The sequence below is a fragment of the Pongo abelii genome, chromosome 4 (genome assembly GCF_028885655.2).
Source record: "Pongo abelii isolate AG06213 chromosome 4, NHGRI_mPonAbe1-v2.0_pri, whole genome shotgun sequence".
Lineage (NCBI taxonomy): Eukaryota > Metazoa > Chordata > Mammalia > Primates > Hominidae > Pongo > Pongo abelii.
The window spans coordinates 173145440-173166666 of record NC_071989.2 but is presented as its reverse complement, the minus strand read 5'-3'; the positions used below and the strand labels follow the sequence as shown (position 1 = coordinate 173166666).

The 21227-nt window shown below is 33.8% G+C and overlaps 1 long non-coding RNA gene across 1 annotated transcript in view; it reads right to left on the bottom strand.

Annotated features, from left to right (window-relative positions):
• Window positions 1–20757, bottom strand: part of LOC129059610 (uncharacterized) — a 1962070-nt gene extending 1941313 nt beyond the window's left edge. The window contains exon 1 of the long non-coding RNA XR_010140069.1: window positions 20190–20757. This is a non-coding gene — a long non-coding RNA (uncharacterized LOC129059610). The remainder of the gene's footprint in view (window positions 1–20189) is intronic.
• Window positions 20758–21227: the final 470 nt, after the last annotated feature.

Below are 21227 nucleotides of genomic sequence, written 5' to 3'. Positions count from 1 at the left end.
AATAACCAATCAAACAAACTACTGTCAAAAACCTAACAACACTGCAAGTTGGGACTTTTTGTTTGAATTCAAACTTTTATTTGCTTTCTCCATTCACATTTAGGAACACAAATTTAGTTTGTGTTCTTATTACTTTATAAAGGAGCCACTTCATTTTTAATGGCATGTGCCTGTGCCAAAATATAGCACATACCATGCCACAACTCCCTGACCTACTATTAAAGTGACAAACTGCATTCTTCTGCACTCAGCCATCTCCAAGAAAAATCTTTCTTTTCCTGACAAAGACAAAAGGTTAGATTAGATATACAACATCAGAGGAGCATTATCTTGTCAACTGGCTGGAATACATTAATACAAGGAGGAACCCTTCAGTTAAAATTTTAAGGATGGTTGAAGGAAAATCTTTATACCTGCTATTTATATTACTCTTGCCACATGGAAAAAAGAAGAAGAATAAATCTTGGTGACTATTCTGAGGCATATTGGAAGAAATCCAATTTAATTAGGAAAAAACACTGCTAACTTGGGGGTTGGAAAAACAGAACTTTGAAACAAGTAATACACCATTATAAAACCCAGTTTGTGATTAATAAGCAATGAATTCTCCCCTGACAGATATGCACTGTTGGTTATTTATTGAAGTTTCTTAGTTTACGCTCCACATGGCATTCTCGTCGTTTTTTAAAGAGTAAGTATAAAACTCTTTTCCTTGTTTATATCCATGTTCCCTCTCCTCTTAACAAGATAAATAACAGCATACTTGAAATGTCTTCAGCTGCAAGTATTGGATAATTACCTCCATATTTGCCTTTTTATCATTGTTTACTCTAAAAAGGAAGGACCAGAATAATTAATTCCGTCTGACCCAGAGATGTTCTTTGTAGGATATGGAAGTTCAACATGAAAAAAAAATGTTGGAGACCAGGATGTATGAGTGAGTATAGCAGATCTGTATGTGGAAGACTCTCTTGAGTCTTCAGAAAGTTTGAGAACTCAGGCTCAAGCACAAAACTAAAGCATTGGTTTCTTAGCCGTAAGTATCTGTTTACTTATTTATTTATCAATAATAATACTATGTGGGTCAAACCTCAAAAAGCATAAAAAGATATTCTCTGAAAAGACTTCCTTTTCGAATAGCTTTCTTCCAAGTGATATCCGTATCAATATTTTTCCTTTTTTATCTTAAGATTTCTAGAGACTATGCATACGGCTCTAACCATAGCTATAGCACTCCATTATGATGTGGCTGCTTTGCTGATTAGTTCAAACTTTAGATGAGTGTAGTTATGTTTTAGAAGTCAAGATTTGATCTCTGATATTTTAAAAATGATTCTGTATTCTTGAAAGCATTGAACATTGGAATACAAAGAGATACAACCTTGTCCCTTGTGTTTCTCAGACATTAGAGGCAAGTATTCATTTCTACATTAACTCACTTATTCATCCATTCAACAAATATTTGTTAAGCACAAGATGTGCTGGTGATTTAATGAGTGGTAATAATAAAATATAAGTGCCATTATTGAACAAATATATGAGACATTTGTGTTCTGGGTATAGAAAGTATAGTTAGGGAAGTTCGGCTGAAGGATGTGTGAATAAGCTGTGACAGGACGCAGCCAAATCCAGCATATTCTGGCAAAGAGTACAAGGTGTATAAAGGCACAGAGGCCAAAGAAAAGGCATTTTTGAAAAACTGAAATAAGTTCAATAAAGCTAGAATTTAGCTTGTGGGTTTTTTTCCTTTTTTTTTTTCACTATTTTACTTAAACATGAAGTAAATACATGTACACTCTTCTGCCAACTGGCTAATGTAGAACCAAGCTTTTCCTTTCAGTGGGTTTATATGACAAGTGCTCTAAAGATGGCTTTCTTATACATATCACATCCCTAAAACACTGGGTAAAATTTCAGAGTTGAGTTTTTTGAAGGTCAAGGGAAGATGATACTTGTGAAGTAATCTGAGTATAGAATTCTTCTAGATTAAAAAAAAAACAAGATATTATGACAATGTTTAAATGATCTCAGAATTACAAAGTAACAAATATATCACCTGGATTCAACAAATATCAATAATCTGGCACACCTATGACTACAGTTTGAATGTTTGAGTCTCTCTAATATTCATATGTTGAAATTTTGACCCCCATGGTCATATTATTAGGAAGTGGGGTCTTTGGAGTGTGATTAGATCATGAGGGTAGAGCCTTTATGATTGGGATTAGTGCCCTTATAAAAGACCACAGAGAGCTCCCTTGCCCCTTCCACCACATGACGATACCATGAGAAGGCACCACTTGGGAGCCAGCAAACCGATCCTCACCAGATACCAAATCCACTGGAGCCTTGATCTTGAACTTTCTGGACTTCAGAACTGTGACAAATAAATTTCTGTTGTTTATAAGCTACCTAGTCTATAACAGTATCTTTATAGCAGCCCAATGGATGGAGACACTTATTTTTCTGACTTTTTTTGTTTGTGGTTGAGTTGAAATAGTATTAATTTAAGCAAATCCTAATCATGGAATTTTTGCCCTTTCCCAATAAAACTTTGAAAAGCTAAAAATAAATTGTTATTTAAATTTTATATCTCCAAAAATATAAATATTTTCTTAGATATAATACTGATATTACATTAATTCCTTGATGTCAATAGTATTCAATCTATGTTTAGTTGTTTGAGTGGAGAGAAAAGGTAGGTATTTCTATTATTTAAAACAAAACAACAACCACAAAAAACAAAACTTTCTCCAGATTAATTAAACAAGATCCCCAAAGCACAGGCTTTAAGATAAAAACTCGATGTGTCTGCTTAAATAAAAACTTAAGAACGTCTCTTCAGTGAAGGAGATCACATTATTATCTAACATTTGCAACATCTGACACCACTAAGGCCTAAAACAAACAGACAAACAAATTAAAAAAAAAAAAAAAAACAGTTCTTTTCACTGGGGAACTTACACATCATCTTACTGATTTTCTACCAGGAGAAGTTTCTCATCAATGATGTAATTTCATTTGTTTCACGCAACTAACGTATGAAAGGAATAACTGAGACTTCTAGCATGGTATTAACACGGTTACTGTATATTTCATATTTTAATTGTTGATTTTGACCTTTCAGTAATGTAAAAATGGGAAGAGGCTAGAAAGAGAGCAAAGATTACATTAAAAGTGAGGCATTAATAAAAAAGAGGAAGACAAAATGACCTAGCAAAACATTTCCAGTGGAAATCCAGTTTGACTTGTACCTTAGCTCCTTTGCAGTACGTTTCCTATGATTAAATAATGAAATAGTGCTGACAGAAAAAAAAATACTGAAATCTTATTAAGCAGTTACTATGTGTCAAACACCAGTTAAGTGCATTATAAGGATTTTCCCATTTAAATTGCACACCAATTATGTGGGCGGGGTACTACCATCCTTAACTTCTGGAAAGAAAAACCCTAGCTCATGTAGTTTATTAAAATTGACTGAGTTCTCATAACCAGCAAGAGGTAGACCAGTAAGAGAGTACAGATACCTGGTAATATTACATGCCTTTTTGTTTTTACTTTTTGTGATTATTGTTGTTTTAATAATTTATTTAATAATGTATTTATTTATCAATAATACTATGTGGTTCAAACTTCAAAAAGCATAAAAAGATATTCTCTGAAAAGACTTCTTTTTCTAATAGCTTTCTTGCAAGTTATATCTATATCAATATTTTTCCTTTTTTTCTCAAGATTTTCAGAGACTTGTGCACAAGCCTCTATACTATGCATGTGTGTCTGTATATTCTTTTTCCTCTTTGTTCTTATGCCAGTACTAACATATTCATCCTTTTATGCATCTTCCTAAAAATATATATCCAACATATATTTGGATGTCAGCACACTGCTTCCTAATTACTTCTTACAGCTACATAGTGTTCAATGAAATATATATTTTATATATATATATAAAAACCATAATCCATTTAACCATACAGAGAGGAATTTGTTTCCAATCATTAAAAAAAAACAGTTACTTGTATTGTCTTGAATGGAGATGCATCCTTCATCAGGTATCCGTGAGTGACTATGAGAGCAGAGAGACAAGTATCTGTAGTGTGGGTCAATTCTCTGATATTGTTGCTAATGCTAATGTGGTTGCAATAGCATTAACTTGATTGGTATAATTTAATTGCATTGATGACTTCAATTAATGACCTCTCCACATTGAAATTAGTTTGACCATGTAAATTGCTCCAGTCAATTGGGCCATAAAAAGAACCGATGCCAGCAGTGGTTTCACAAAGCTCTCGCGTATTTATATTTCTTTGGGATACCTGCTATTGCCATGAGATCATGTCTGTGTTAGCCTACTAGAGGATGGGAAACTGTGTGGAGCAGAACACAGTCATCCCAGCTGACATTATCCGAGACCAGTCAGCTTCTGACTGACTGACCAAGTGACCACAGATAAATGAGCAAGCCCAAGTTTCTCAGCCATGACAAGCAGATCCACAGAAACAATCAACCAATGTATACAATTGTGAGGGGAAAAAAGGACACTAAGTTTTGGGTGACTAGCAAGAGCAAGAGCTAACTAATACAGCACATCCAGACTAGTATTTGAACTAATCCCTATTTCATTCAAGTAACCCATTCTGTCTGCTCTAACCCATATTTAATCCCTGTATTGCTTGAATTGTTCAGAAAAATGTGTAACAAATATGTATTTCTTTTGTTTAAAAAGTCATCCACCTGAAAAAGTAAATTTGTTTTAATTTGGCCTTCAACATAATGAATCTACTTCAAGCAATTCCAGTGTTGTTAATAAAATTTCACCTTTACGCCATCATCCCATTTTATTATGGGATAAATGAATAATCATCACAACTAAAGAAAGACTAATTCTTTTAAGAAGTGTGTGAGCAACACTACCATGAATCATTTAGTTTTTTCATTAATAACAATGAAGAATGCATGTTTGAAAAACAAGAGGAGCTATTGAGTTTTTGAACAATTGGGTCTGCTCCAGTTAGTAATGCTTGGCTCCTTGATGATGCTTGAGAGAAAACTTGAGAGATATTTGTGAATTACTTACAGTGAAATGATCCATAAGTTTTGAATTTGAAAGGGACTGTAGAAGGATATTATGGATCTGAAGAAATGAAATCACAGGAGAAAGAATTTTGGCAAACGATCTCAATTATTAGGTTGGTGCAAACGTAATTGCAGTTTTCGACATTACTTTCAATACTTACATTGTGGGAAGATTCTTTATAACAGTTATGCTTAAGTGCTAAAGTTATATTCTCTGAAAACATGGTAAAAGCTGAAAAGTACAAAATACATATGTATACAAATCCATAAAATATCCATACAATTTAAAACAGCATATGGACCCTTGGTCCATCCATAGACAGAACCCAGAACGATAATCTGCCCCTGATAAAGATGCCTTACTAGAGAGGAGTGTATCTAACTCCCATTCTTTTATGATTTTCAGCTTTTGAGTAGCATGACAACATGGAAACATTTACATTTTTTCTGGAGTTATAAAAATCATAGTGTATGCAAACAGACTTTAAATGGAAGGAAAATGTGCTTTTCATATCTTTTCATTAGTTACTTAGTGTTCTCATGGTTTTAGGATCCTGATATTTGGAATAGACGTGTTATGTTCATGTATCCCTACTTTTTCACTCAACGCCTTAACTATCATCAAAAGGAAACTATGGACATTGTATAATTTTCCAAGAATCAGATTAAATAACATGAAAAATGCCTTCTACAATACTATTAAAGACTGAAATATGAAAGATTTTCATATTTTATATTTTATGAAAAAATAAGCTGATCTCAGTTTTCTAAGGTTTGTCAAAGATTGAGGTCTCATGAATTTGAATTCATTTAATATCTTTAAGATTTCACATTCGAAATAAGATGAGTGTGTGTATTTCTTATATGTTAAGGGGTCAGATAATCTTATTTCTTTGTGACTCATTGACCTAATCAATTAATCAGTCTGTTCAATTAAACACTAAAAGCCAGTTACACTATTCAAAGACAGCCTAATAATAAGTTTTGTGGACATTGATATTCAAGGCACTGAGTGCTGCAAGCATTTCACGTACTCCCATTCAATTCTCACTTTAAATTATAAGGTAAGTCCAATTATTAATCCTATACTAAAAAGGAAGAAACTGAAGCCTGCCCATTGTTAAACAGTGAGTCAAACCCAGAACTCCAAGCCCATTTTCTGAAAGTTTTTTTGAGAGATTCTTGTCTTGAATAATGGCTACTGGTCTGAAATGAATTTCTGTTGGAGAACCAGGCAAAGGTTAGAGATGAAGGGTGCTTTAGCGCTATCATCTTTCAAACTATAGCTGAGATACAACTTAAGCTCATGCATCCACAAAGACTAGGTAGGGAAGGGCCTCTATAACATCTGGTATTTGGGTTATTTTACCACTCACCAGTGTATTGACATGATCTGTTTTCAGATTTCCAATAATTTACTCAACACTGGCTGATGCATAAATGTAACTGACCATGGGCTAACAGTCACTGTGCTAAATGATTGTCCACTATTATATTGTGCAAAGGATTTTTACTTTGCACATAACAGGTGCTCGCATGTTTGTTGGACCCGAAAACTTGTTATGAAAGTTTATACAACATGACGTTTGGGACATGCAGGATTGAAATTGGCAAGATGCACAGAGTAGTTCAAGAATATGCCACCTGCAAAATTCTTAGAAAGAAATTCATGGATATTAATTTATACAATAGACAGTTTCCTAAAAAGTAGCTTGAAAAATCACACCTTTCACAGTCCAATCATATTTTATATTGATTTACATTATCTACTCAGAGCTCTTAGTCTTCATTGTAGATTGATCTTCAGTTGGTTCAGTCTTCCTTTAATTGAACTTCTCTGCTACTTCCTCTTCTAATCTGCCTGCCTCATCCTGAATAGCTAGTGATCTAAAGCAACCACTATACAAAAAAAATTCCACCACTGGTACAACTAATATATATATACAATTATATATAATATATACAATGTACACAATTTATATATTACATATTATATAAAAATTATATATACACATATATATATAAAATTTAGTGTCTAATCGAAAATATTGACCATTGCTTTTTTTCTAATACATGATATTTAAATTTTCCATGTCAACTTTAAGAGGAGAAATGTACCCCTTTTTCATTTTGGGAAAAAATGTATTATAGAATAATCACAGTATTGGGTTATCTATTGCAGAAACTATGAATCAACATTGTTTTTTTAATGATGAGTTTAATTTAACTTCAAATTAATTTCCACACCCTTTTCATTAGTTTCCCTTCTTTTACATGGAAAGTATTATTGATTCACAGGGAATTAATTTTTAGCCCAGAAAAGTAATAAAAGGTATGACTTTGGAGTCAGGCTGACCTAGGTTCAAATCCAAGGTCAGCCTCATTATATTTGTATCTTTGGGCAAATTATTAAACTTCTGGGCCTCTAACCTTAATTATTAAAGTGGTGACAAGAATAACTCACAGAATTATTAAGAGGATGGAAAACAGTATGTTAAACCACTTAACCCAATGTCTGGTACATCGTAGCTGTGTTTATTACTATTTTTTTCATTACTTATTGCATTAGTAAGTAAATACTCATGTATTTACTTATATTTCTGATTCAGGCTTTACTGTCTAAGGAAAATGAAAAATTTACCTTGCAGCCATATATTTGCTAGATTTAAAATATATTTTTTTAATAAATAATGGAACTTGGCTAAATAATACCAAAATGAAATCTAACAATAGGATGTTGGTTTTATTTATAACAACCCAAGGAAGTTGTGATTCACTCTGTCATCTCAAGCTCTACATTTGATAGGATTATCATTAGAATTTATGATGTTCGTGGGAACGAGACTCAGACAGTTGGAAGGTAAGTATGGAAAATGCCTTAAATATGAATTCACTATAAATCATGAGAAGTACACTGGTACTAAAAGAAATAATATGGGTCAGAGAATAATTACATCAACAAGTTTGTAAATTGCCTAGAAAGTTGACAAATAGTTCTGATTTTCAAAGCAAACTAACGCCACTGGAAATGTGTCTCTTCCACACACCAGCTATACTGCATAATACATTACAAATATACAGCTATATATTATATATCCCTACACACACTTATAAAAATGTGAACCCCATCTAAATAAACAATATTACTCTATGCATCAATCAAGCTTTACTTTCTATTAGTTTTTTTCATCTAATTAGTCACACAATCTGTCCATAGTTTACTCTTCTAAGGGTAAACTCACAAATAGTTGTTTCTGCCACCTCTCCCTTATATGAGCTATAATTAGTTTGGTATTTTCACAAGAGTATGGTTTCCAAAGGCCAGGATGGCAGGTGTTCGATATAATAATTCCTGTACTTTGAGGTTAGCTGAATACAAAGCTGGAAGAAAAAAACTCAAGTCTCCTAAGAGAAATTTATTGTGCCAGTTTCTCACCAGTCAGATTGTCAATCACATCTCATTAGTTTCCTAATTAAACTGTAAATGCAATACGTACATACAGATCATATTTTCAAGCTACTAAAATATAATATTCATTTTCCAAAAGGCTAATTACTAAACCTAATAAAATATAATTCTATAACTGTAATGATTCAAACTTGCCAGCAGAAACCGAACAATAAATAAAGTGTACTGAAGAGTAACATTGGGAGATTTTTTTTTTATCAATCAGATTTCAATGATGATTTTAATGATGAACAAAGCATCAACTATGATAAATAAATAGCAAATAAAATCAAACTACTATCTATCTTTTGCCTACTCAGCCTTCTTTCTACTGCTTCTTTTTTATTATCCTTAAGAAAGCAGAATGATATTTTTTTAATTCAAAGCAAGACAGAATTAAACACGAATGCCCAGTGAAGACTGTGATAAAATTTTCAAGTCTATAGGCACAAAAGCTCTTTCTACACTATCCTTGCAGGATGATTTCTTAAGTGGGAGATCGCTTGACTTGACAATGGTTCATAAAAGTATTTTGATCAATGGAAACACCGCAATGAGAAAATGTTTCCTGGCACTTAGAAAAAAAATCAGCATCCATTTCTTTGCACATGTAGGGAACACTACCAGAGGCAGAAAAAAAAGTAACTTTTATTTTTCTTGAGTGAAATAAAAAAAAAAAAAGCAGTTATATGGAATAGACTTTGTACTTGTTTGTACTGGAATTTTGTATAGGGAAAAGGTGAGATACTTATCAGATGGACTGCATTTAGTGTTACATGTAGAGGAAGAGGAAGAATGCATAATTATTTTCTAAATTACAGTAACAGATAAGCCAATTGGTAAGGTGAATATGGAGAGAGATTTAGCATTCAGGACAGCAAGGGACTCTTATAAAAGGCCCTGAAAACCATAGTTACTAAGAATCTGTGAAGGGCCTGGATGTTAGTGATCCCTTTCAGGCAAAATGAAGCTAAGTTTGGAGACTTGGGAGAAAAAAATGATCTAGAAGAAAATGTACATGATTTAGCACTGTAATCTCTACACATTGATTGCCGCTTTGCATAAACCAAATAAATATTACTTTCATAAAGTTTGGTATTAATTTCATAGAATTCAAAATGCAGATATACTTTACCTTATACCAAAGTCAGGATCCTCTAAAGTGGCAATTAAATCATGTTTTATAATTTCACACAGTGGTATTTCAAGGCTGATTTGAACTTTTTAATGACGGCTTTGTGCTATCTTATTTGAAATGGTCGATTGTTGCAATTCATTAAGTGTTTTTATTTATTGTCATGGATTTTAAAGTCAACTTTTAATTTTAGAACAGATTTAGATTTACAGTAACATTGTGAACCTAGTCCAGAGAGTTCCCCTATACCCCACACCCAATTCCACCTATTTCTAATATCTTATATTACTACAGTTCATTTGTCACAATATCAATTGTGACTAATATGGATACATTACCATTGGCTAACATCCATCAGAATTCCTTAGTTTTAACCTAATAGCCTTGTTCTACTCGAGGACCCTGCCCAGGATACCACATCTCATTTATTAGCCATCTCTCCTTAGGCGTCTGTTGACTATGACAGTTTCTCAGACTTCTCTTGATTTTGATGACCCTGACAGTATTAAGGACTGCTAAACAGATGTTTTGTAGAATATCTTCAACTGAGACTTCTCTGATTTTTTTTTCGTAATTAGACAGAAGTTATGGGTTGTGGGGAGGAGGACCACACAGGTAATGTACCATGTTCATCACATTGTGTCAAGAGTGCATACTCTTCACATAACTAATCACTTAACCAAGTGTTCATAAGTGCCCATTTCTTATCCTCTGCTTTGTCTTGACTAGACCTTAGTAGGACTTCTCTCCTCTCCACAGACCCATGAACTTTGTTTCTTTCAAGCCTGGGCAAACATTAATTGCAGAACATGCCTCCCTTATCAGTTTATCCTGAGAATCAACTTACTACAACAAGAGGCATTTCCTGTCTTACCATGCCGGTCACTCTTCTCCCATGCTTGACCAATGTATTAGTTTGCTAGGGTTGTCATAACAAAAACACCACAGACTGGGTGACTTAAACAACAAAGTTTATCTTCTCATGGTACTGGCGGGGAGAAGCCCAAGATCAAGGTGTTAGGTGGGTTTGGTTTCTTCTCAGGTCTCTCTCCTTGGCTTGCAGGTGACCATGTTTTCGCTGTCCTCACCATGTCTTTTCTTTGCACGCATGCATCCCTGGCGTCTCTCTGCATCCACATTTTCTCTTCTTACAAGAACGCCAGTCAGATTGGATAAGGGCTCAGCCCTATGCCTTCATTTAACCTAATTACCTCTTTAAAGGCCCTATCTCCAAATACAGTCACATTCTCAGGTACTGTAGTCCCACCTAATCCACAGTTTCAGTTTATGGGGTTCTAGTTACCAAGATAACTTTAGTTCAAAAATAAGTGGGTATAGCACAATAACCTATGTTGTTGTTGTTGTTTTCTGAGACAGACTCTCGCTCTGTTGGCCAGGCTGTAGTGCAGTGGCAGGATCTCGGCTCACTGCAACCTCTATCTCCTGGGCTCAAGCAATTCTCCTGCCTCAGCCTCCCCAGTAGCTGGGATTACAGGCGCCTGCCACCGCACCCAACTGATTTACATATTTTTAGTAGAGATGGAGTTTCACCATGTTGGCCAGGCTGGTCTTGAACTCCTGATCTCAAGTGATCTGCCTGCCTGCCTCGGCCTCCCAAAGTGCTGGGATTACAGGTGTGAACCACTATGCCTGGCCCACAATAACATATTTTCAGAGAGAGAGTGACCACATTCACATAACTTTTGTTACAGTACAATGTTATAATTGTTCTATTATTATTGTTGCTAAATCTCTTATTGTGCCTAATTTACAATTAAACTTGATCACAGTTATGTATGAGTAGAAAATACATAATGTTTATAGGGTTTGTACTATCTGGTATCTACTTAAAGTATCTACTGTCAGTCTTGGAATGTATCCCCTACAGTTAAAGGGAGACTACTGTCCCGGGGATGAGGATTTTAAGATATGAATATGGTGGCACAATTCAGCTCATAGCACACAACTTCCTCCTATATACTGCTTATCCCTTCTTACTCTATTAAAAAAGAGCCTTTTACTGTTAAATTTTGAGACACCTGCAGATTTCTGAGATCAGAGCTACCTACCTGTTACAATAGTCTTTTTGAATGAAGTTTCCCTTTGAGTCCAGATTTGTTTTTATTGGATACACTTTTGATGTTGATTGTCACTGCGTGAGTGAGGTAACATCTGTCAGATTTTGCCACTATAAAACCCCCCTTCCTCCTGCCCCCTTTTAATAGTGAACCCTATGGAAAGAAGTCAGTAAAAGCATCCAACACTGAAGGAGTGGAGAATTATGCCCCATGTTCGTTAGAGCAGTGTATTTGCGTGAATTATCTGCAATTTTTTTTTGCATGGGAGATTCATCTATTCTCCCATTTACTTTTTCAAGCATTTATTTATATCAGTATGGAATCATGGCTATTTATTTATATTTTAAGTTATATTCCGAAGCTGCTTTATTTTATCGCTCTGTAATTGATTTTTCAATCATATTTTAAGCCATCACTCAGTTGATTGACGTACATTGATGAATCTTAGCCAAACATCATTCTTCTATAATTGATCTGAATATTTGATAAATCCAGGTGTGACCTGCAACTCCAACTGCTTATCTCCATGATTGCCTTAAACCAAAGTAATAGTGCAGGAAATCCAAAGGTAACTAACTGGTTCTTGTTTCTTAACACAGTGACAACCGAGAACTTTGGATGCTGTCGCCTCGTTAATATCAGCACCGAGTACTAGCAGGTAATAGTGCTCCATCTAGTTTAGTTAAGCAAAATGTAGATGTTAAGTAGCTGTTCACTCAACCAGCTTAGAAACCCTTTAAACCTTCTACAAGCAAAGAATTCTGATAATAATGAGCAAGAACAGCAGAACCATATAACCTTTCTTCCCAAAAAAGAGCAAAGAAAGCTAAACACGCACAAGGATTTGCTAACGAAATCTTAGCAAGCCCTGAAATACACAAGTAACTGTTGTATGATATGATTAAAAAAAACTTAGTTCATGTGTCTCATACTGTTCTAGGTACTGATTCACTTTAAATGTAGTTTCAGCAAATTTAAGAAAGTTAAGAATTAATTGTAAATCATAAATCTTTGTGCCCTTTTATAATTCCTTTTGTTATTTTAAATTTTGCTAGAAGTAGACAAACCTTGAATTTTGTCAAATGTAGATATCTATTATGGCCTTTGGACTCCCCCTGAGTAAGTCAGTAAGTCTTAGAGTTTCTATATGGACATATTTGTTTATATATCTGTTTACCTACATATTTATTTAAACCAAAAAAAAATACATGCACACAACTCTAGACTAAGAAATGAGGAATGTTTATGAGAAATGAAGGCTTGTAAGGCTTGACCTCCATTATTTATGCACAGTGGACTATAGATTGTCAGATTTAAATCAGGGAACTAACTAGGCAAGTGTTTAGCGATTCCACCATAAAAAAGTGTATTTTAAATATAATTTCAAGCAGATGGACATTGTAGTTTAAATGTCTAACATATCTGTAAATTCTATATTTATAATTTTAAAAGTGACCTTATAGAATGAATTGGAGTAATTTGGTTAATAATAACACAATAATCAGCATTCTTGATTTCCAAAGAAATTCCAGTGGGAATATCTAAGTTGAAGATGATTGGCATTGACTCAATTACTTTGACCCTAATTGAAGAAATACGATAAATACAATGTTGCAATATACATTGCACAGATGGCACCAGTTTTAAAATCTTGCTTATGTTTGAGGGAACAGTAACTCTTTGGCCAGTGAACCAGGCTGACTTAAATATAGCAAGCAGATCCTTTGTTTTTGGCTAAAGGCACTAAGCCACAAGAAGGAGAACCTATTTTCATTTTTACGACAGGACATGCACTGATATTTTGACATTTCCATGATTTAGACAATTTGGTTGAAAATAACCACTTCATAAATTCTGGGAATGATAAGGAAAATTGTTCTCCATTCAGTTTCAGCATTTTTACAAGGCTATATATATTGCAAACTTGTAGAATAAATAGACAAGAAAAAGAGAAAAGAAAATGAGCATAGTTGGAAGCAAGGATTAATTACTAAACTTGATTAACTTAGTTGTAAATTTTTAATACCCTTTATATCTTATATTCTTACGATTGCTTCCTTTTTGTTTTTCTACTGAGTATTATGTACATTGTTAACTTCCATTCAGTAGTATGAAGATTCCTAGAATAAAATAGTAGATATTACATCTCAGTGGTTACAGGATTTGGGGGACACATAGAACTGTCTTTCAATTCTGGCTCTGATTTTTTTAAGTCAGGTGAGCCCTTGAGCAGGATGTTTAATCTAAACAAGTCTATTTACTGATTTTTAAATACGGATACTAATTTTGACTTCACACCGTTTTTGTAATTGTATAACATGTATTATCTAGTGTCTAGAGTAGCATATGGTTAAACAATCAGTATTGGTAGCAGTAACATCAGACACAGTAGGAATAATTATTAGTTACAAAAGTTCCCTTTGATCAGGCAATATTTTTCCTATTACACTTTGATCAAGGGCCTATCTATGCCAATGTTTTGAAAGTGGGAGTGAGCAGTTAAATATGTTTGACTTCTTCTCCCACTACCCCTAATATTTATTATGCTAGCAATAAGGAAGACTATTTTGTATCTGTTATGTTAGTCACACATCTTTAACCCTTGTACGGAGTTTTGCAGTACATGTAGTAAATGTGTTTATCTTTGCAAGATATTCCCTCAATAATTCAAGTAGAGTGGCCCATAGATCGAACTAAAATGGATTTGAATCAGTGGACTCTTTCAATCTGTAAGATTTTGATTCTTTTGACATGACCCTCATGCAACCAGAATACTTTCTTTCCCATCCAGGTAGAAACAAACAGCATGCATTCTTCACTGATACTGGGAGTTTCTTTTGATTATTTCAACCTTACCGTTTTGGCTTGGTGACAGTATTTTGACTAGAGGGAAAGTTATTGAGTGGTTTGGGAGATCTGATTACAATATGCATAATAAATTTTGAAGTAAGAAAATGCTGAAGATGCGTTTTCCTACCCTTGTTCAGACTCTTGGAAATGTGACTTATAAAAGGAGGATTGAAAGAAAAAGGAAAATATGAAGCAATGAAATGCATGATTTTAAAGAACTCAATTATGGAGGAGTCCCAAGAGAGTTGCCTCTGGTTCATAAATCTGTCTGCTGTTTTCACTGTTCCATCATATACCACTTGCTTTTGTTTTATCTGTCTGGATAAATTAGCCAGCAAAGCATCATAAATATCCTTAGTTAGCAAGTGTTGCTTTCCTTAGGGAAAAGTTCTCTTTCTGATGTTCTTGTTAGTTTGAGGTTTCAATTAACTGTTAAGAAATCAAAACTATTAAGTTATTATTTCTGTAATCACCTTTTTTTCATTATGCCTTAATCACTGTAAATTACTAGAGGAATTAATCATTTTAAACACTTTGAACCCTGAAACTTCCAGACCAGACCAATGGTATCATTCAAAATTTCTTTAAAATAAGGTTACCAAGCAAACCATATTTCTCGTTCGCATAATATTGTCATATCTATTATCTATCCTTTTGCATATATATTAAAACTTTTGTAAGAATTTATTGACTCTACCAGATGTGCTACATAGATGGGGCGGAGAATGCATTTTCATTTGCACAAGGAATTTACACAGCCAACTGTGGTCTCTTACCATTTTTATGCACTTCACAGCCTGTGTTCTAATTTTAAATTAGGGTTCTGATGTGTATATTTATACATAGCCATTCTTGAATCAACCTGTAACTGTAAGCCTTTGGGGAGTGATTGCGTTTGAACATCTGGACTCACCACATGTTTTCAGTTGGAACTGAAACATCATTTAGAAGACCTGGGTTTTTAAAGGGAAGATATGGTGATGACATTCTATAGGTGCCCCAGATGATAAGAAATGTATTCTTAACATATGATTTAGAATTTATTGCAGCAAATAGGGCTGTAAAAATGCTATTTTAGACTGAAGTAGTTTTACTAAAAAGCTTGCCATATTTCTTTCCCTTGCTTCACACAATTAAATGTTCTGATTATTGTTTGAACAAAATAATAAACTGAATTATAGGACAACTTATAATATTTTCTGTGAAAAATTAATGAATATTTATATTGCAAAAAAAGAATCTTTGAGATAATATCAATTTGAAAGTACCTAAATTCATACTTCATGTTTATTAAACACATTGAAAATTACATACTCTCTTTTGAGGTGTTAATATAATCTCTTTTAATCACAAGTAGAAATTTGCCTTCTTTATATAATTGCCTAATGTTTAGTATTTTTAAAATAATACTTAAAAGAGAATATAGATCCCAGTCTTCTCTTGCAGGAACTGAATTAACTTCTTTATTGGACCCCTATGGTTTGTATTTACAATGTATGTATCTGTCAGCAGAAACTAATTAATTGGAAGCTGTTACCTTCTAAGAGCAACCTTAAAGCATGTAATATTTGCCTGTGCAGATTAAAGAAAAACACTGGAAGCTAATTTGAACAGAACTTTTCTGAAATGTCAGGAACCCTTTAATCTAATAAAGAAAGTTCACATAAGGGAAGACTCTTTAATCTCTGACTTTTCATACAGTACAAAACTAACAATTTAACCTTTCTCCATATGAGCATGTTCCTTTGCTGTTATGTATCCTACTATTATAATCACATTAGAACTAATGTATAAGCTAAGATGGTGTCGCCATTTTGCATTTACACGGTTTTAGGAAAGTAAATGAACGGATGCTATGTTTTAAAATTAGGATTGTTTCCATTTGTAAGTTCACACATATACTCCTGTAATTGTGGTTGCAAATAAACCTCACTTTGCCTGGTGGTTAGATTTCTAACTAGTTGTGAATCAATGTTTTTAGTACAATTAATGGTATTTAATGCATTTCAATAAAGTTGTTCTTTAAAAACCATTTTGACTAGCTTTCTGGGAAAAATACGTCTTAAGCTAATAATAAGCTTTTCAAGTTAGCATTTTATGGAATAAACAGGTTTTACTATCCCAGCACTACTTGAAGTAGGATACACCTATTACTATATTTTTAAAGATGATTGTATAATTGTGTATTGAAATATTATTAATTATTTCATAAAAACAATACAGAGATCAAATAGTTTTGCCCTTCAAAGTTTATGGCTATTTCAGTCTTCTGAAATATGACCTTTAAAATGTATACTGCAACTAACTTCAAAACAGCCAATCAGCATTTTACAATTATGATAATTCTTAACTTACCCGAACAGGCTATTGTATTTTACTTGTAGATAACTTAAAATACAACAATTATTTCAGCCCGAAAAATTCTCCCTAAGGGTCACTGTTGACTGGTGCCTACAGGCAGCATGAGGAAGCTGTTTCTTGCCAGTTCTATGTCACTGAGATCAGCAAGAAGCTTTGATTTCCAGGATCCACACCACAGTCTAAGAAGATATTTAAGTGAAGTAACTGAGCCAGAAAACTAGCTGGAGGTCTCTCATTACTTATTCTTGCTTGTTATTTCAGAATTTTTAGTTGTAGCTATTTCTATTCATGCTTCAATATTAATATCACGAAAAAGGACTGGAGATTACAGTCTTTTTTTATATTGTTGAGACTTTCAAAGGAACTGTTCGTGATTCCAGTGAAAGACTCACGTAATACCCCCAGAAATATAAAAATAAAATTCCTGTTGAAAATCAAGAAGAAACATTTCAGTAGACCAATACCACATCAATGAAAACAAAATCTATTTCAACAAATTATAAATAATTGATGTAGAATGCTTGCAGAGGACAGAGTTTATATCCCCTCAGATAGCAAGGAAATGAAATATTTTGTTTTTAACTTTTGTTACATCATCCAAAGCCTCAAAACCAACTTAACCAAATTCCATCTTAGCTAACATGTTCTGCATCATATGAAAACTCTACCATGTCAAAAAGAGTGTTACAATAACTATATTATCTAATCTGACATTACTAAAGATCCAGATAAGCTTACAACTTCTGATCTAGTTCAAACATAAAGTGACATTGAAAGAAAAGTTTTCCAAACTTTCTCTAGTAGAAAAGTTGAAATTCTAAAGAAATTGAGAGGAGGGATATATTCCTGTCAAAATATATCAGGCAATTGTTGAAAAAGTACTTAAAAGTGTTATTAATGAGATGACTACTCCAATAATTTTTAAAAGATTCTGTCTAAAACAGTTTACAACTCCAAGACCCTGAAAATCATAGTAATAATGAATTTTATAAAACATTTGTAAAGTTCTGACAGTTGGAAAAAGTTTGGAGAAATAAACATAATACTGAATGTTTATAAATCATTAAATAATGCATATTGCTTTAATGTGTGTAAATATAAAGTTAGTGCTTTTGTAGTATATCCAAGAAGAAAATCTAGAACATGTCTCTTTTTGGAGAAACGAGATGACTGGTCTGAATGATTTTTAGTAAGTAATTTTAAAACTAATGTTGAAAAGTTTCAAAACAAAGCACATATACCATTGTGTTGAGTATATGCATTCCTTAGGAAGAAAGGAAAACATAAATCATACGAATAAAAATATGAATATAATAAACTTTGAAATAGTTTGTCAGTGACTTTTCTAACTTTATAACTTCAATAAATATTTCATGCAAGATATAATTTCAGTAATTGAATAAATAATTCAAATTTATTAAGTAAAAAGAACATTTATTTTTGCACCTCATATGTGGCCACTGGGATTTCATTCATGTTGGAGTAATACTATTCTTGATACCTTGTTTTCCTGCCATTCATAAAAGAAAGAGCATAGAGTTTATGTTTACTGAAAATATTCTTCCTTTTACAGACTGTAAAACTTCTATCTTTTCTATTTTCATTCCCTTTCATCTTCCAAGTAAGTTCACATATAGACATATATTTCACATCAACATTTTCTTGGTTTTTTTGGTGTACCCTAGAAGAGACTCTCAAATTAATTTTTTACATTCATGCCAGTTACTAACTTTCAAAAAGTCCTTAAAAAAGTCACTGTAGTAATAATTCATTCCTCCTTTAATTTTCACACCCTCAGTCAAATGAATATTTTGCATACATTCCCCAAGGACTTAAACCTTTTGTAAGTGAAATTGGAAATGAAATAAGTCATGCACAAGAACAAGAATCACAAGTCTTCCAATGAATTATGTATTTTTAAATGCAAATGGTTCTATTTTCACAATACCTCACTGTTAAACATGTGCTCTGCTAGGAGCTGCTTTAATCTTATGCTACATATTTTATTGTATGTCAAAGTTAAAGCCATTAGCTATCCAAGTGTCAATCTAATGATACCCAATTATCAGCAATTAAATAGTTCAGGTGTAGGAATTCAAACAGGAGCAGCTCTTATATAAAATATGGTTAATAGAAAGAACACCTCAGACACACATGGATAGAAAAATATATATATTAGTTTGGGTAAATTTAAGTAAAAATGTCAAGGAAAGAAGACTTTATTATTAAATCTTCCTAGTTTTTAGCTTTGATCACAGACAACAATGTAATTTTACTTCCAAGTCATTGGGACCCTGAATGGGACAGCAGAATGCAATCCAAGTTATAAGTAACTAATACTATGAGATGCTCTTATTAAAACAGAGCAGAGGAAAATTGTACAAACCTGTTGATAATATTGCTCCTATATTCTCTATAGACTTTCAACACCTTATTAATATGTTTCTGTGATTACAGTTTTCCCAGCTATATCAACAACTCCGAGTGACCTCACCTGAAAGCTAATTTTATTTTGTAAAAACTGACAGGTGAAGATGGAGACCAGTTATAAAAACAAAGGTAATTTTGTAATTTTTATGTAAAGCAAACTCGAGACTCAATGATATCATACAGCATGTGAATTATCACCATCCTTGCATTTTCTCTTAGTCTTACAAATATTTCACATGTTCATGCTACCTATTGATGATATATGTATGTACACAAGATAACACCTTCCCAGTAAAGGCTAGAACAGCATATCTTTCTGATTGAATAGATTGCGCCACATGGTAATGATGTGATCAAACTCCACAAGTTATGTGCCTCATCATTAGTTTCCTCAAACTATAAGTTAAAAAAAAAAAAAAAAAACAGCCACTAAACATATGTACAGCACAGTACTGTAGCAAGAGAAGAATTTTGGCTTATCCTGATGATAGTGAATAATTCAGTACATTTAGAAAATATATATATATAATGAAATGCATCCCAGATCCCAGTTTAAGTTCAAGTTCCCAAATGTGAACTCAGAGCTCATGGAAATACAATTATGTAGATTTCTCTTAGCAAAGATTTAGTAGTGCTTCCTTCATTTAATAGCAGTTTTTTTTTTTAGTGAAATTATTTCCTTGAGAGACTAATATGAAGGGAAAAAGGCAGTTCAACATAGACCAGGCATAATATAAAAAAAGTATTCATAGTTTAAAGTGTGTTAAAGTGTAATGATGTCACAAATAGACAAATCTTAACTGCGTCTTACCTGTAGTAGCAGAGTGTCTTGATAGTGTTGAGAGTCGAAAAGATGCAAGTCTCTAAATTAGAAAACAAGGGGCTGTTTGCGCTCCCAGTTTCAGCACAGCTAATGTTCTATGCGTAAGTAATAAATTTGCCTCGTCAAAGTCGTCCTGGCCACGGTGTTCATGGGCAATAGTTAGAATCACTGCCCGAAGTCTTGCTTGATGCTGCTTCCACAGCCTCTGCCTTTGCACAGAGACCTAATGTAGGAGTGAGCCTCAGAACATCCTCTTCACCCCCTCTCTCCCCCTCCCTTTTGCGTGGTCTTTCTTCCTCTGTAGCTCACTCTCTCTCACGAATGGAGAGTTATCCTTTGGTTCATTCGGCAGTCAAGGAGGACAGGCTGGCAGGCAACAGTGCAGCTCCCCCCATGCTGAGGAACATGAATGTGTTGTGAATAAAGACAAAGCCCTGAAACAGCGCGGCACGTTACTCCCTGGAAAAGCGCTGCAATGATACTCTGCACTGCAACTCTTCAGGCAGGCAGGCAGGCAGGCAGGCAGAGCGGTGGACTGAATTTCCCTCGCTTTCCCTCCTAGGAACGTACGTTATAAAGTTTGGCTCAGGACCTTGCCTCTCCTCTAAGGGACCACATTTTCTGTGGGTAAAAAATGTTTTATTAAATGTCTGGACACCCTGAACAAAAGTATTTTAGATAGTTTTCTACTCTGCTAAACTTGGAGAACCTACCTCATTCCCAAGCTGTCGCCAAAGTAACTGAATTTTCTAACTTTAGAAGATAAAGATCAGGTATGTTAGGCCCCAGATAAATGTTTTCATGGTAGAGGAAGATGAATTTCTCTAGTCTCAGTATTCCTGAGGGACTGAGTAGGGAGGGTTGGGGAGAGGTGAGGAAACAAACAAAAAGCATCCATATCTCACAGGTACCAAAAATAGAAACTGAGATAAGCTAAAGTGAAATTGATGAACGAGTCTGAAAGAACATAAGTGCAAAGAACTGAACAGAGTAAATTAATGGTACTCACTGGTTTCCTATAGCTAT